The sequence below is a fragment of the Odocoileus virginianus genome, unplaced genomic scaffold, assembly GCF_023699985.2.
Source record: "Odocoileus virginianus isolate 20LAN1187 ecotype Illinois unplaced genomic scaffold, Ovbor_1.2 Unplaced_Contig_2, whole genome shotgun sequence".
Lineage (NCBI taxonomy): Eukaryota > Metazoa > Chordata > Mammalia > Artiodactyla > Cervidae > Odocoileus > Odocoileus virginianus.
The window spans coordinates 2,379,316-2,397,722 of record NW_027224319.1 but is presented as its reverse complement, the minus strand read 5'-3'; the positions used below and the strand labels follow the sequence as shown (position 1 = coordinate 2,397,722).

Genomic DNA, 18,407 nt, shown 5'->3' with positions numbered 1-18,407 from the left:
GAAAAGAGGCACTACACTTAATCAAGATTCTTAGCTAATAGAGAGCAGGCTATTTTCTTTGCATTATTTTTTCTGCCTGAGTCTCAGTTTTCCCCATCTGGAAAATGGGTATAGTAAATTTCACAGACTCATGAGAATTAAAGGAGACAAGGGTAAATGTATCCAACCTAAAACTAGGTACGCCACTGGTGATCAATAAATGTTCACCTTTCTCTTCCTCAACCTTGGCATATAGCATCTGTTCCACTGTATATTGGAAGCAGCCACAGAATGTAACAGGTGGCCATAATCTAGTTCATCACCGAGTTATTTAAAACAAAAAATTACAAGCCCCCTTGTCGCCCAGCAACACAGAAATCAGAGTAGATGGACTAAATGTTCTAGGATGTGGTGGTTTAGAACCACAGTTGTAACATCCACAGCAGAAGGGCATTTGCACCCGACTTACTAGGTACTGGGTCCCATGCTCTGCCTGCAGGACACCATTCCTCCCCCAACCCAACTCTGCGGAGTCCGCTCCATTATCATCCCCACTTTACAGATGAGAACACTGAGAAATGAATCAGAGAAAAACAACTGGTCATACTTCATAATTCTATCTGTATAATAATAGAATAAGGAAAAGGCCAGAGGGGAAGGCAAAATACAATCGTGGTCATATTTTTTCTTCTATTTAAAAAATTTCTATAATGTTGCTTTATTACCTCAGTGTGGGATCACAGAAAGCACCAGACAGACCCAATCCAAACCCCAGCCCTGGGACTTGCCCACTGTGTGGCCTGAGATGAGTCTGTCTGGGGGTGTGCCTCAACTTCCCATTTGAGATATGAGTGAAATCTGGGGGTGATTTATATTTTCTTTTTTTCCTTATCTCTAATTTCAAACTGGTCTTTAGTTTCATTATACCTATATTACTTGGATAACAAAGAGAAAAGATATTTAAAAAGAATTATCTACTTTTCATAATGTTTTAAAGATTAAATTAGGTCATAAGCATAAGGAATCTGACAAAACTTATGATATTCATTAAAAAAAAATAAACAGGTCTCAGCAGGGTAGGGGAGGGTTGCCATATTTATACTCATAGTTAACACGTTCATTTTAACACTTCCCTGGTGGTTCAGCCATAAAGAACCCACCTGCAATGCAGGAGACATGCATTCGATTCCTGGGTTGGGAAGATCCCTTGGAGGAGGCCACAGCAACCCACTCCAGTGTTCTTGCCTGGAAAATCCCATGGATAGGGGAGCTTGGCAGGCTACGGTTTGTGGGGTCACAAAGTGTTGGACATGACTGAAGTGACTGAGCACGCAACATGATCATTTTACTGTGTGTTTGGCAAAAGACATGCCTGGTACCTCAAACCAGTGGTTCATATATGTTACTGCTTAGGAGAAATCTAAGTTTCAAAAAAGCATGATTTAAAGAAACACATGGATTGGGAGAGAAGTTCCTGGGCTCTTGCTACTCAAAGCATGGCCCTCAGACCAGCAGCACCATCAGTTGGGGAGCCTGAGAAAAAATCCAGGTGCTCAGAACAAACCCGCTAATCAGAATCTGCATTTAACAAGATCCCCAGGAGTATCGCACGCACATTAGAGCTTGAGAAGCACTGAGCTGAGTGATAAACAAATGTGTCAAAGCCACCAGGTTGCCAGAGGAAACCCTGAGACAGGCTTTCGCTCCCCAGACACCAGCCCAGCCTCTCCATTTTATGCACAGTGACAGGGCTCAGAGAGGAAAGGCACCTTGCCCGACGTCACCCAGCAAGACAGGAGCAAAGCTGGCTTAGGATCTTAGACTTCTGGTGTCTCAGGCCCCAGCTTTAGTTTCCAAGGCATGCCCAGGGGAACACAGGGCTCTAGAAACCCATGGCTGGGCCAGAGCCGACCCGGAGTCTCCAGAGGCCCAGGCATGCTCATTAATCCCCTGGCCTTAGAATGGGATGTTTTCCTGAGAGGAACAATCAGTGCCTCTGGGGACAGTAGAGCCCCTGGGACGGGGACTCCGAGAGAGCTCGGGGCTGCAGAATGCAGACTGCATCCTGCCAGCTTGCAAAAGAACAGTCTCTCCTGGCAAGCTCACGGGGACGCGTTCTCAGTGGCGTGGCGGGGACGAGCGGAGTTCCCAGGGAGCCCGGGCTCTCCCTGGGGTGGCTGGCGTGGACCCAGGGCCCTGTGCCAGCAGGCAAGAGCACCAGTTGGGCCCATCGCTGCCACTGGTGAGCGTTCCAGTTTTCAACCATCCACATCATGTTCAGAAAACACTTATTCAAATACCTCTTCCACTCTCACGCTGTCCATGCTCTATGCCTTGAACTCTGGGCTGCGACACAATTCCAGAATCTCACAGAACCCGAGTCTCTGTGCTGGCATCAGTAGCCGTGTGGTCTGGGGCAAAGGGCTCCGCATGTGTGAGCCTCAGTTTCTGCTTCCAGGAAATGGGTATGGTGACATACCTACCGGAATGGTTAAAAGGAAAGTGACAGATTTTACCAAGTGTTGATGAGAACATGGAGCCACAGGAAAACTCTGATGTTGCTGGCAGGAGTGTGAAATAGAATGGCCTTTTTGGAGAAAAGCATTGATAGTTTCTAGGAAATTGAAACCTATACCTACCCTGCAACCCCCAAATCCCACTCTGAATGAGGGAAATGAAAATACATGTCTACACACAGACTTGAATATTCACAGAGATCTAATTCATAATAACCTTAATTAAGAAATACACTACATGCCCACCCACAGGAGGACAGACAAATCTCCTGGACTCCCACAGGGGACTACTAGACGGACCTGAAAAAGAAGCACACCGCCCCCATCCCCGTGCGTGACAACATGAAGAATCTCACAGACATGCTGGTGAAAGAAGCCGAGTCAAGACGAACACCCCATGGGATTTTACTGATCAAAGCTTTAAGAGTAAGTGGAAATGATCCCCAGTGATATAAGTCAAAACAGTGGGTGTCTCTGGGTTCCACAGAAAAGGGGCAGAATACAGCCCCCCAGGGACCCGGAAATATGTGTGTAGTCACACAGGCATAAACAGAGGGAAAAGTTTATCCGCTGTGCACTTCAGATTTGCTCACTTTATGATACCGTTTTACTCAATGGGGGAGAGAGAGAGAGAGTGCATGTGAGAGATGTGGTGGCGGGGGACATTCCTCCATCACGGGAGTGTTCTGAGGATAAGGCTAAAGGAGAGGATGTGCAGTTGCTGGTGGATTCACAAACAGTGATCACTGTGGGTAGTCAGGCTCCTTGCAAGCTCTTGGGCTGTGGTTTCTTGCTCTGTAAAGGGGGAACAAGGAAGGCTCATGGCTCACTCACAGGGACGAGGCTGCAAAGGTGCCCAGAATAGGGTCTGCCACTGGGTGGCCGGGACAGGGGTGGTCTCTGTCTACCCTAGGAGAACAGTATTCCCTGTAGGGAATACTACACAACCCTTAAAAAGGTTTGGACCTAGAAAGTTTACCCTAAAGTGCTCCCCTTCCCCGGCCGCCTCCACAGATGTGGCAGACATCAATCCATCAAGCTTAATGAGGTCGCTAACACCCTCCGATATGTGGGAGCTCTGTGTGCCCTGGGTCACAGAGAGGCCCAGGGAGGCTCACATAGCCACAACCAAAGGCTCTAACAGTGAGGACAGCCCAAGGTCCCAGCATCTTGTGTCAACTGCAGGAAGCACAGATCATGGACCTCGAAGAAGTGAGGGGGTGGGATGGGGGTGGGCAGTGAGGCTCAAGTCCAGATCAGAGACCCTAAATCCTGGGCTTATCCCACCGCAGCAGCGGTAACCCTGGAAATGCACTTCATACAAAAGGACACGTACCAGCTCTGGGGCTCTGGGGAGGAGTTCTGGGCCTCAGTTTCCCTCCTCTGGAGGAACCCAAGCTTTTGTGAGGGCAGGGGTTTCTGTGTTGTTCTCCTGCGGCAGAGCCATTCAACAGAGTATGTGGCACATAGGTGCTCAGGAAATAGTTCTTACACAGGAAGCTGATGATTCTGGGAGTGCACATAGCATTCAAGGGTGGCTGGCCAGGCCCCCTCCCACTTTACCCCTGCACATGGAGCTTGTGCTTCTGTCTGTGGGCCTCCTCCACAGCGCCTCCTCCTGGCCACCCCTTTCCCGTCTGACTGCTCCACGCATTGCTCTCGGCCAAAACTTTCACACCTGGGAGGAAAGTCACGGTCTTCTCTTTTCTGATCTCTGATTCAGAGATAATAAGGCCACTCCGAAGACCAGGTGTGGACCAACACCAGTTCATGGGTTAAATCTGACTGCCATCTGTTTTTGCAAATAAAGTTTTATTTGAACACAGTTACTCTCCTTTGTCTATGGCTGTTAAAACACTACACCAGAGTTGAAAGGCTGCTGCTGAAATTGACCTGCAAAGCCTAAAATATCTACTACTTGGCTCTTTGCAGAGGAAGTTTGCGAAACTCTGACACAGATTAAGTGCAGATTTTACACATAATCTTTTGTTTCATCTTCACAACAGCTCTATAGGAGCTTGGGAACCACTTTTATGCCCATTTTATGGATGTGGAAACTGAGGCTCAGGGATGAAGGGTCTTGTCCAAGGTTGGGTATCCAGTAGGTGGCAGTACTGGGATTTGAATCCACCAATGTCCCAGAGTCCAGGAACAGACTAATCATTAATACAAACAGGATGAGATGGTTGGATGACATCACTGACTCAACTCAATGAGTTGGAGCAAACTCAGGGAGATAGTGAAGGACAGGGAACCCTGGTGTGCTGCAGTTCATGGGCTCGTAAAGAGTCAAGACACGACTTAGTGACTGAACAAAAAGCAGATCAACACAATGAATCTAGTTTGCAAGATGCAAGGAGGCTCCACAAGCCCAAGAGAAGTTCTGCGGATGAGGGTAAACGAGGCCAGAGCAGCCCAGAAGGCCCTCGGAAGCGACAGGACCCGCGCCGAGTCGTTCAGGGAGAGGAGAGTGAGCCGGACGGGGGAGGAACGACTGAAGGGTGGGCCAGCTAGCTGGGACAAGGCAGGGGCATGGCCAGCTGGGGCAGCTTGGCCCAGAGCCGGGGTGCTGGGGGCTACAGAAAGACACTCTTGAAATGATGCTTATTTGTCTGCCGGGCCCCAAAAGGCTGCCAAGTCCACAGGAGGAGAGACATGCTGCAGGAAATTCCGTACCTAGGCATTGCGAGGATTCCGAATTTCCTAAAAAGGGCAGAAGTGAAAGCTGGGTACCCTTCGGCAGGCGGGTTATAAGCAAGGTTTTCCCTGTGGCCAAAATGTTGGTGAAAACTCCCCCAAGGGCATGAGCCATGTGGACTTGGGCGAGCAAGTGAACTCCATGACTTGACTTTCTCAGCTGTAAAATGGGGAACGCCATGGGCTGGTGGAAAAGGTAGAGGCACTGATATTCGCAAAGCACAGAGTGAGTGCTGTAGAAAGGTTCGCTAGGTAAACACAGGACATAAAGAAGATCTGGCTTCAGCAAATATCAACTCCCAATTTTTTCGCCTCCAAATGATTCACGGGCTGTTAGGAATTCACAGTGCCTGATGTGGTTAATTTAAACACTGCCGCAGAATGGCGAGCCTGAACGGCATTTCAATGAACACAAACCTTATTTTTAACAAGACACACTCTGGCACTTGCAAGAACATTTAAAAATACCTTCCCCATTCCAAAGCTGCAACCAGGTCCAGGGAGAAATCCTTTGTTTTTGGGGTCACTGTTTTCTCCGGAAGCTAGGCTCCAGAGTTGCTGTAGAAGCTGCTATGGGTATCCAGGGGGCTGAAAGTGGGAACGAGAATTTGTGGATTGTTGATCAAACATCCAAGTTGACACCCGTTGGTCTGCTTGCTCGTCTGTGGACCTGGGGGCGGGGAGGTGGTCCTCAGACAGAGATCCTGCATCTTCTTTCATTCAGCAAATACACAGGGACACCTACTTCCCTATGGACACGGGGATAGGTCCTAAGTCCTGGGGCTCACTTTCCAGTAGAGAGACAGACAATGAACGTGGAGATGAATAAATAAGCCAATGAGATCATTCCAAGGGATTATATGTATTTTGGAGAAAGTCAAAGGGGAAAATGGGACCCCTGTGTGCAAGGTCGGGGTGAGGGTATTAGGATAGTGGGGGAGGGCTTCTTGGAGGTGGTGATGTTTGCAATGCAAATGGAATGAGGAGGAGGAACCTGTCCCGTAAGATCTGGGGAAGAGTGATGAGGCAGAGGGAGCATGGAGCCTGGTGATTGAAGAACCAACCAGAGGGTGGGGTGCTGGAGTGTGATGGGCTACGAAGAGAGCGGCTGCGATGCAGGGACCCACATGAAGGGCTCATGGTTATAAATGCTGCATGGTCAGCACTAGGGTGGGACAGCGGCTCAGGAGTGGTGGGGAAGCTGCCGCACAGCCCCAGTGCCTTCCTATGAACGGTGCCCCTCGCATCACTTAACCTGGCACTTCTCTCGGGCCACCGTGCCAGGCACACGGTAGATGTTTCATAAATGTTTAACGAATAGTCGTAAAAACCAGCTTTACTTTGGTCTGTGACAGGCTCCCAGTCTCCAGCAAACCTGCTTGCTTTCAAACGAAGCACATGCATTGCCTATTTTCTTCTTTTTCAGAAGGTTCTCGTGTGTTTCCTCTCATCACCTTGGTTCGCCAGACTACTGGTCGAAGACTACTGGACCAGACTACTGGACCAAAGGAGATCAAGACTGTGGGGCGTCTTGAAGCCCCACGAGAAGGGGGGACATCTCGGTCCCGTAACTCACAGCCCCATGGCTGAGAGGACTGCAGTTTGATCGATGCTTGGGGTTGCAACGAAACACCAACGTGCAGATGCTCAAGAACAATACATAGAGGAGCGTCTGCCCATCTGCCCACTAGCGAGCCATTTCCTTCAGCGCCTCCTGGACTGCCACAGCAATGCCAAGGGCGTGCTGGGTCTGCACCACAGCATGTCCAGAAGGCCGCCTGAGGGAGACCATGATTCCTTGACCCTCTTTATTCCCAGTCTGAGCATATTCAATTCTTTGCAGTGAGAAATTCTGCAACTGTAAGCTCCTGTTCCACCTCTTATCCAGGCATTTCTTTTCTTTCTTCTTTTTTATGAAAAAATATGTATTGTGCTGGGTCTTAGTTGTAGCATGTGGGATCTTTAGCTGTGGCATGTGGGATCTAGTTCCCTGACCAGGGATTGAACCTGGGCCCCCTGCACTGGGAGCAAGGAGTCTTAGCCACTGGACCGCCAGGGAAGTCCCCAGGCATTTCTCACTGCAGGTGACTGACTACAAAAGATACAGGTTGTGTTCAACATGTTTCATGAACAGTGTCAGGCAGCTTTGCAAACGCGACCTCGTCAAATCCCTGCTGTGAGGGGACCCCATCTACAGATGAGGACAACCGAGGCCGGAGGAAGTTATAGGAGGAACAGGATTTGTCCCTGGTGGCGTTCAGATCCACCTGGGTCTTCTGTCTCCACTCCGAGGGGCCACGAGTGTGAAAGCAGAGTGTCACGTCGTGAGCTGGGCGGGAGCCACGAGGGTCACCGAGCCTTGGTTGCCAGCAGCCCCTCCACACTGACTGGAAAGGAGCGGAGCAGCTGGGGCTGGGACCCCGAGGGCAGCTGCTCAGGGAGTCCAAGTCAGCATGCCCCGGGCCGAGCCACGCTGCTGCTTGCTGGGCCCTGGAAACACGGCAGCAAACTGGACAGATTCGGCCACGGCCCTCCTGCAGGGGATGGGATGGCTGGCTGGCAGCCAAAGGGGCTTGCCGGGAAGTGAGCTGTGAGCTTGGCTTTGAGGGAAAAGCAGGCCCTGGTCAGGTGGAGACGGTGAGAGGAGGCAGTGGGGAGGAGGGGCCCGCAGATAGAGGGGAACAGAGGCTACTGTGGGGAGACGGGAGAGGACGGGGGGCCCGCAGGCAGGGGTGAGGCTGGCCTGGCATTTCCTCCGAGGGGTCTGATGGCTGGAGGAGGTCCCGCAAGACAGGAGGGTGTGTCTAGGGATCCAGCTCACCCACTGGACTGGGAGGTTTGAATTCAGACAGGGCTTTCCCTAGCAACTTTTCTTGCTCCCCTTCTGCTGGTCTGATACAGCCTGAAAGTGAAAGTGAAAGTCGCTCAGTTGTGTCGACTCTTTGTGACCCCATGGACTATACAGTCCATGGAATTCTCCAGGCCAGAACACTGGAGTGGGTAGCCTTTCCCTTCTCCAGGGGATCTTCCCAACTCAGGGATTGAACCCAGGTCTCCCGCATTGCAGGCGGATTCTTTACCAGCTGAGCCACAAGGGAAGCCCCGAATCAGCAAATACCACAGAGCCAGAGACACACGGATCCAAGCCCTGAAAAACCGTGTAGAGTCAAGCTGGCCACTCTCTCCAGAAAGAAGGTGACGTTTAGCTCGTGGCTGATACTCACATGATGCTCTCACAACCATGGTTCCCAGAGGCTATGCTTCCTAAACATTTTGCCTTAACCCTCATTAATTACTTCCTACTGCAGGGCGATCCTAAGGCTCTAACTTTCCGTTCCATCACTTCCCAGCACTCACCCCTGATTCCACACATACCATCCACACGCCTGCTTGGCATCAAGGCTGGGACAACTAACACGCATGTCAAAACAACCCCACCCCACCAATCCTTCTCCTCTGGGCTCCCTACCGGGGCAAACAGCCACAGGCACCTTCCCAGGTGCTCAGCAGAAAACCAGGAAGCCTTGACTCCTTGGCTCCTTGAAAACCATCCTTGACTCCTCTCATTCTCTCAGTGTTTGTACCCAATCCCTTGGCAAGTCCCAATGGTGCCATCTCCAAATGTATCCCAAATCAGAGCCTTCCCACCTTCTCCCAGCCACATCCAGGTCCAAGCCACCATTGTCTATTGCAACTCCCTCCAGCCTTCAAACCCAGCCGGCTGCAGCAGCCAGAACAGCCAGAATGGGTCTTTTCAAAGAACAGATTATATCATGCTATTCCTCTGCTCATATCTCTCCAATGCTTTGCACTATAATTAGAATCCAGCGCAAGATCCATTCCGTGGCCTGCAGGATCCTTCCTGGTCTGGCTCTTCTCAACTCCCCAGCTTCTTCTTTGCCTCTCCTCCTCAGTCACTCTTTACATCTTCCTTCTTTCCCCCTCACCAGCACACAGCTTTGCTATGACAAACAGACAGAATATTAAAAAGCAGAGACATTTCTTTGCCCACAAAGGTCCATATAGTCAAAGCTGTGGTTTTTCCAGTAGTCATGTATGGATGTAAGAGTTGGACCATAAAGAAGGCTGAGAGCCAAAGAATTGATGCTTTTGAACTGTGGTGCTGGAGAAGACTCGAGCATCCTGTAGACTGCAAGGAGGTAAAACCAGTTAATCCTCAAGGAAATCAACCCTCAGTATTCACTGGAAGCACTGATGCTGAAGCTCCAATACTCTGGCCACCTAATGTGAAAAGACCCTGATGCTGGGAAAGATTGAGGGCAGAAGGAGAAAGGGCAACAGAAGATGAAATGGTTGGATGGCATCACTGACTCAATGGACATGAGTTTGAGCAAGATCTGGAGATAGTGAAGGACAGGGGAGCCTGGCACGCTGCCGTCCGTGGGGTTGCAAAAAGTCGGACATGAGTTAGCGACTGAACAACAGCAGACAACAGGATCTTTGCACTTGCTGTTCCCTCTGCCTGGACCGCTTTCTCCAGATGTGCCTGTCTCCCTCCCAGGATTCTGATCCAACGCCAACGTTCCTCTTCACAGAGGCCTTTCCTCACTGCCTTGCCTGAGGCTGCCTCTCCATCACCTTCTATCACATCACTCTCAAATCTGGCTTCTCTATTTGTTTATGCGTCTAACGCCTCCGTACTGCCAAAACAGTGTAAGCTCCATGAGAACACATCTTTTCCGTCCTCTCTGTTTAGTTTGCCGGGGTACCTCCAGCCTCTAAAAGTGTACCCAGAAAATATCAGGTACCCAGTGAACACCTGCCGACTAACTCCCTTGGCACCTTCACTCAGACTGTCTCCTCCTCTGCAGGGCTTTTCCCTTTGCTGTTCTCTTTATTAGCCCGAGACATGTTGAAAGAAGACAAACGGTGGCACTTGCACTTCTGCGCAAAACCACGGCATCATCGCCTCTGCTCAGGGATGTCTGTATGCTGCCGTTATTCAAAGAGTGGTGTTGGAGAACTTGTTTGGCTCACATCTGCAACCTTCGGCCCCTTAACTCATGTTACCAGTAAGAACAAGAGAAGGATGCTGGGAACAGAGGGAGGAAGGGCACCTCCATGTGCCAGGATGCACGGCAGAGCTTCCCTAGTATTATCTCACCCGAGTCTCCATCACCCCAGGGCACGGGTGTTATCACTGCCATTTTACAGATGAGGAAGCTGAGGCTCAGAGAGTTTAAGCAACCTGGCCAAGGTCACACAGTTGGCAGGCAGTGGGACTGGAACTCTAGACTGCCTCCCCAGGGAGAGAACCTCTGTGAGTCCTTGAGAGAATCTTGTCCCCACCTTCCAAGGTCCAGTCTTTAAGTATCTGTGCATTCTTCCCATCCTTCGCAGAGGAAGAAAATGCCATTAGCCTCTCATCAGAGGTGTCAGAGGGAGCATCTTGATGGATTGCACTTCCAAAATAAGAAGTCCTGCCATTTCTCCGAGTGTGACGGAGACCTTCCAGAGAAGAAGTGGCACTTCTGCTTTAAACACATAAGAGGTCCACACTGGGTCCATATATCATGTCCTGCTCCCTGGCTCCACTCAGGTCCCTGTTCAAAAGTCACAACCTCTTGAGAGGTCTCCTCCTATCAGCTCTTCATCACGCCCTGTCCCTGCCCTGCCTTACCTCTGCTCATCCCACTTGTCAACACCAGCTATTCTGTTGTATTATAAATATCACATATTTGGATGTTAAGTCCTTAATTGTTTTCTTCTGCTGGAACACAAGCTCCAAGAGAGCAATTTTATCTGGGTGTTTTTTTTCTCCACTGTTGTACCCCACTTACTAGAACCACGCCTGCCATATACCAGGGGACCAATAAGCATTGTTTAAACGAATGAATGAGTTTAATTACTATATGATTCAGTACACATGTTACGCCTTTCTGACATGATCCTGCTTTTTCTTCCTTAAGTAAAGTTTTCATCATACAAGCTCTGCAAATCCAGAGTGGGAGATTTTTTAGAAACAATAGATAAGCTTTGCAATATTGGTTTGGTTTCTGCCATACATCAACATGAATTAGCCATATGTGCCCTCCCTCTTGAACCTTCCTCCCGCCCCCACCCTTTCCCACCCTTCTAGGTTGTTACAGAGCCCCAATTTGAGTCATGCAGCAAATTTCCATTGACTATCTGTTTTACATATGGTAGTGTATAAGCTTCCATGCTACTCCATTCATCTCACCCTCTCCTTCCTCCACCCCCCTGCCCTCATCAATTATCTTTCAATTAAAAATAAATAAATTAAAAAACACTACCAAGAAAGAAAGAAAATAGCTTGACAGTATTATGAAGGATCTTAAAGAAATCAATAAAAATGCAGACAAGCAAAGAGGAAAGTGGGACTCTTCGGTAACCCCACCATGTCACTGGTACATTTAGGCGTACTCTCTGCATCCAGAGATGACATACTGCAGGTTCCCTGCTTTCCAGGTGCTGTGTGAGGCACTGGACTCCCACGAGGCCCTGGACTAGGGCAGGGATCCTCAGCCATGGCACCGTGGACATTTGAGCTGCATAATTCTCTGTCGTGGCTGTTGCCACGTGACTTGGTCTCCAGCCACAGGATGCCAGTAGCTCCTCGCCAGTCATGACAATCAAAAATGTCTCTAGAACTTACCAAATACCCCTGGGGCAGGAGGTAAAGTATGCAAAAACCACCCCACTGAGACCTGACCGTCTAGAGGAGGAGACAGATGTTTCAAAAGGATTACACTGTACCTTGCCTTGAGTGCCTAAGAGTGCTCTTTCATCAATATTTGTGAACCAACGTCCAAGTCCTGAGACACACTTCTGACGACTGTGTGGCCCCACTTCTGACAATCTACACTACCACCCCCACTGCTGGGTACTTAGGTGTGCCCCTGACTCTTGATTCAATGGCAGAGCCCAGAAGAACAGAGTTAGCCCCCTGCCTAACTCTGGACAGCCTCACCCAGTCTAACAGCCACACGTGCCACCATGGAGGAAATGGTCTCAGGCCCTGTGCCTCTTGGTTACACTGGTCACCAAGCCCCCAAATCCTCTTCTGGAGCCCCCTCATGACATCGACTCATTCCCTGCCCTACAGAAGGAACAGGACAATGGAACCTGAAAAGGAACCTGAAAATTAAATACCTTGATACAGACCCCCCTTTAATGTGAATTCTGTGGCCACAGGTGGGAAGCAAATAAAGGTCGCCACTGCCGCCTGTCTGCGTTGACAGGTTCCCACCGTGACAGCCATCTGTGACTCATGAAGTGAGACTCTGTGACCTAAGCATGCAGTTGGCACCGTTTTCTGAGGGCCATGATGAGAGTCAAGTGAGACGGAGGCAGGAGAGAAAGGGGCTGCAAGGTACTACTCTCACCCAGCACAAGTGCTGCTTCTGAGGCCTCTCTGCTGAGCAACTCACTGTGTTACCTCACTGAATCTCTGCCACAATCTTTAGAGGGACAGATGCTTCAGCTTTTATGTCCGAAGCTTCCCTGGTGGATCAGATGGTAAAGAATCTACCAGTAATGCAGGAGACCTGGCTTTGATCCCTGGGTTGTGAAGATCCCCTGAAGAAAGGCATGGCAACCCACTCCAGTATTCTTGCCTGGAGAATCCCACGGACAGAGGAGACTGGCAGGCTACAGTCCATGGGGTTGTGAAGAGCTGGACACGACTGAGCAACTAGCAATTTACAAAGTGAGGCTCAGAGAGGTTAAGTGCTGTAAACAACTATTAAGGAGGGGGGAAAAAGGACCCAACAGGAAATAACCTCCTTTTTCACACTCCAGTGCAGTCAGATTCCCAAAGAGTCAAATTCCCTTGCCAGCGGCTGGCAGTACCTCGTGAGCCTGTGTATTAATATTAGGAAGGACTCAGAGACAGTAGCAAGTTTCCCAGATCCTGGCGAGTCTCCTGGACACGAGCTGGGGCAGCAGGGGAGGAAACAAAGCCCACAGACCTGGGAGGGGGCCCTGGGCCTGGGAGTGAGAGGCCCGATCTTGGGAGGACCTGGGGGTTGGCCCTGTTCAGGTGGGCCCCGTAGAGGGTCCAGCTGACAGAGCCGTCCACGCCTGGCCTGGTCTTAGCTCCATCTTCCCAGTGGCTCCCTCTCTAGGGGCTGAGAGTGGCCAGGGAGGCTGCCGGAATCCAGGGAAGGACTGAGGTTCCTCGGGTGGGTCTCAGCCTTGCAGCGGGACCTCATACACCACCTGCCTCACTCTTCTGCTGGGTCTGTCCCAGGCCTGGAGGTACAGACAGGACCAGGATGCAGCCCCTCAGAGGGCTCACAGACCATCAGAGGAGGCAGCGAGGGCAAGAAATGACCGTTGCGGGGGGGGCAGAGGGAGAGGTGAGTCTGGGACTGAACCCGTTTTCCTGTGGTGTGAGCGAGTGTCGATACTGTCCCCACATCGGGGCAGAACCTCTCAGGTTGGCCGAGCTTTGGAACACACGGTGGAATTTCCACACCCTGGGCCAGCTCTTGTCCTGCGGGACCTTGGAGACTCCTCTGGGCCTCAGTCTCCAAACCTGCAGAATGCCCAGCATTTGATGAGATACTGTGCATCAAGCACCTAGCTCAGTGCCTAGCACTTAGGAGGTACTTGATAAGGCCCTCAGTACTTATCAGTGGCTAAAAATAAGCAAAGAAATAAACAACGACAAATACCAAGTGCTGGTGAGGATGGAGAGCAACTGGAGCTCACGTCCATTGCTGGTAGGGGTACATAATGGGAAAAAGACCTGAAGAGTTCCTTAAAAATTAAACAGAAATCTATCACACAATCCAGAAATCCCACTTCCAGGTATTAATCCCAGAAAAACTTACATTTATGCAAAAGTAAATTGACTTTATTTATAACAACCAAAGCCTGCAAACAGCCTGAATGCCTCTCAAGGGACGACTGAGCGACTGGACAAACAGTGTGTCCTGATGATGGGATACCACTCAGCATGGGGAAAGAATGAACCGCTGATGGAAATGACAGAGTCACGATCACTGTGTGGAGCGGGAGAAGCCAGGGTCAAAGGTTGAGTACTGTATGATTCCGTCACACACTGTTACAGAAAAGGCGCATCTACAGATTGATGGTTGCTGGCGGGGGGGTGGGAGGCGGGGAAGAGGCTGACTACAGAGTGACAGGGGAATTCCGGGGTGAGGGAAGTCCTCTGTGCCGAAGTGGCTACACAACTGTATGCATTTGTCAAAACTCTCAGAACTGTACACTAAAACAGGGGAATTTTACTGCATGAAAACTATACCTTAATGCTTAAAAATCAGGAAAAAAAAAAACCTTCTAGAATGATGTTAGCCTGCTGTAGGCTCTAGGACCACCCCTGGACTAATTCTTCCTCCCCTGGACCACCCAGGGCTGGTGGGTCCTGGCTGCTTCCTGCCTGGAAGCCCAATCTTCCCCACCCCAAGGTGGAGAGAGATTCGCTCTCCCCATCCTTACTGAGCCTGGGACTTCTCCCAGCAGCCGTCCCGGCCCCTGGGAGCAGTGGGTCCTGCAGGTTCTCCTGTGTGCAGCCCTGATGCTGCCTCCTCCACTGTGGAACCAGTGAGGCTGAGGAAGAGGTGGCTGTGCTCACAGTCCTGGCCTCACGAGAGAGCGGGGTCTGAAGCATGTGTGTGCACCTGCCTTGGACTCAGGGACTGGGGACCAGGTTTCAAAGACCAGCTGGCCATGTCCAGTGACTCTAAGGCTCAGCTGCTGGACTCCCTCCCACCTGGTCTCCGCACTTCACAAGCTGTGAAGCGGTGACACCGGCCAAGAAGGGCTTCTTGCTGAAGGGTCAAAAGCGCTTTGCTATCCCTGGTGACTGTCCTCAGCAGACAGCTCAGCTCTGGGAGGCAGTGAGGAGCAGACAGAGTCCCCTTCACTGGAATTCCTCCAACCCTCCTCAGCAGGTCTTCTCAAGCAGTCTTTCCCTCCCCATGGCAGGCATGACCACACCGCCCCCCCTGTTCAAAGTTCTCCAGTGGCCTCACTGATTTCAGGATAAGGTGCAAACACGCTAGCTAAGCCCCAAGGCCTCTGTGACCAGGGGCCACTGACAGTGAGCCTCACACAAGAGCTAGCCTCCATGGGTGCCCCTGCTCTCCTCTCCTCTGAATCATCCTCTTGTCCCTCCTTTACCGGATCATCTCCATCATGTTCTTGAGCATGCCATACTCCAGCCCATCTTAAACACATACCCTCCCTTGATCTCAGGCTTCTCCTGCTCCACTTCTGTTTTCCTTGATTCCTACAATCCCTTTCTACAAGGCTTATTCTGAAGGGGATGAAGGGCAGAATATCAACACTGTAATAATCTTCACAGCTTAAATTTTGCAAAAGCACTTTATACATGAAAGCAGTACTATTCCAGATGAGGAAGCTGAGCTATGCACTGGCGAAATCCAGGTAACTAGGGTGATAGACATCCATGTTTCCTGACTCTGAATTCCATGGCACCTTCCTCAGCCCTAAGATCAGGACAGATCAGAACTTCAATTCCCAAGGTGAGGGGTAACTGGAATAATGGGCACCAAGTTCCAGAAGGTGAGTCAGCACAAGAGGTTAACTGAGCAGAAGGCAGATCTGAGAACCTCAATTTGGAGAAGGAGACTTGAAGGCCAAGTTTGCACTGATCCAAGGCTCAACCAGGAGCGAGACTGGGAAGAAGAGAGAATTCACACTGAGAACAATCACGGCCAGGACTTCACCTTTCTCTTTCTTCATCTTCCATAGATACCCTGTGGTTCTGATGTCACTATCAGCCCTGATTTACAGCTTAGGAAACTGGGCTCAGAGAGGTGAATACTTCTGCCACCCAGCTGGTTTGCGTCACTGCAACAGTAGCAGGAAGGAGGGAAAAGGATGGGAGGAGATGCATCAAGATTAATCAATGTTTAAGAAAAAGATTACTCAATGGTTGGTAATTACTGCCACTAGGTAACAAGGATATGTAGCTTTGTCATTCTATACTACTTTTTGACATGATCGAAATTCTCCAAAATTAAAAGTTAAGCATCAAGTTGCCCAGAAAAGTGGTGGAGCAGACATCTGGGTGAGGTAATTTTCTTTCTGCCCACAGGGACTCTGCCCACCCCAGCTTCATACTTTTCCATTGGAAAAGTTTCAGGCACTCAAAGACATACAACTTCATTCTTTTCCCCCCGTGAATATGGAAACTTTAGAGATAAACCTTATGAACATTTTTGCTCTCACACACCAAGGGTTCTATGCCTTCTGAGAATAGATCTTTTTCTTGGGGTCATGACCACATAACTCTTGACAGTCGCATGCCACAGACGCCACCTAACAGTGGTGGTTCCCCACAGTGGTTATATCGGCTCAACTCAAACACACCCATTTTCATCTCACCCTGTCACACTACAGCATGACCGTCTGCTTCCATTTACTGCCTGCCCCTTTTAATGGAGTGCAGGGAAACATAATAAACTTGCTGTTAGGTTAGAGATGAACTTCAGATTAAATTCTATTTTCAAAAGGAGAGGAAGGTCACCTGAAAATTCAATCCAAATCCACAAGCCTTTGTTTGGTACTTATTAAACTCTAGCTATTAGGCCCTATTAAGTATGCAAGATTAGCCCTGTTTAACAGGTGAGTGCCTTAGTCACTCATATTATCAGGGAAAAACTGGAACTTATATGAGGTCTGAGGGACCTCAGAATACATATTCTTATAACCAATCCTGTGATCTACAATAGACTTCTCTGAGAGTTCACTGCCCAAGCAGAGGGACGTCTACTTAATGACCTATTAATCTGGAATTGTGTTAGGTTCTTCCAATGCTTTCGCTCATTAACTCACACAAGCCAACACAAAACAGCTACCACCACCCCCACTTTAAAGATGAGCAAATGAAGGTTTAAGTGGTTAAGGTCATCAGCTGGTTAGAGATTTTAATCCAGGTCTGCCTGACCCCAAATGTGGTTATTTTCCCCAGATACTCATTCTTGGTCCAGATGTGATAACCACAATCCATTTCTAAGACAACGCATTTGAAGTCACAGCTATAAACTCTAAGGTGACTGCACTATTCTGGGAGCACCTGCTGGTCAGGACCCTGGAGAGCTCCAAGTGCTTCATGCTGATTGGCTCCAGGATGCTGACCTCAGTGCACTTCAAGGCTCTCATAGGTCTGCCTTGGACAGGTCCCACCCACCGCAAGTGGGAAGCAATTCCTGGTAGGGCTGGCATCTTCTAAGTGGGCCTTTAGTTACAGAGCATTGTCAGGTGTCTGGGGGCCTCTGGGGGAGCGAGGGGTGCTGCAAGTCCTCAGGGCATGAAGTAGGATGCTAGATACTCTTCTTTGATATGCTCCCCCCTCACCAAGGCTTTAGGTCTTCCAAAACCATTAAAAAAAAAAAAAAATCTCTAGTGGGCATCTGCTCCCCTAGATAGCAATGTATGGTCCTAATTGCTGAGAGGTGTTGCAGTGGAGAATTCTCAATGGAACCACACACGTTTCCAGCTGCATACCACCTGGCAGTCTATAAAACACTTTTAAGTGGCATTATCATTTTTCACTTTCACAATAGCCCTGTGACTCCAGTATCACCCCTCTGCTCAAATAAGGAACCAGAGGCTCAGATATAGTAGTAGATGACCTGCCAAAGGTCACACAGCTAGGAAATCCAGAGTGAACCTTGAGCCCTGTGATCATTACACCAAGTTGCCATAACTCATTTAAAAAGACCCTGTAACCTTCCATTAAGAGTATTACCTTCATCAAAATTGTTTGCCAGATGCATGAAAATTTTGTGAGAATAAAATGGTAAATGTGGCCATAATCCATCATCTTTCCTGAATTCACACATAACTTGTTAATCAACAGAGCATGCAGACTGCTTAACAGAATGAAAGCCAAGCTCTCTGCATGGCCGACAAGATTCTACACGAACTGGCTTATGCCAAGCTCTCTGACATCATCTCCCACTGCTGTCCTCCTCCTTGCCACTCCTTGAACTCACCAGCTTGTTCCCAACTTGGCATTTTTTGCATTGACCATACCCTCTGCCTGAAATGCATTTTCCTCAGATAGCCGCATAGCTGTCTGCTTGTCACTCCCCTCTCAGCTGACAGGCCCCCTCTTTAGAGAGGCCCTCCCAGACTACCTGAGCTAGGTGGCCTCTGTCACTCTATCACGGCACCTTATGCCACATCCTTCTACTTGATCTGAAATGATAAGCTTGATTTATTTGTGCTATATCT

The 18,407-nt window shown here is 49.6% G+C and overlaps 1 protein-coding gene across 12 annotated transcripts in view; it reads right to left on the bottom strand.

Annotated features, from left to right (window-relative positions):
* ATP2B2 (ATPase plasma membrane Ca2+ transporting 2) overlaps positions 1-18,407 on the bottom strand; it is a 368,357-nt gene that overhangs the window by 250,941 nt on the left and 99,009 nt on the right. The window lies entirely within an intron of this gene.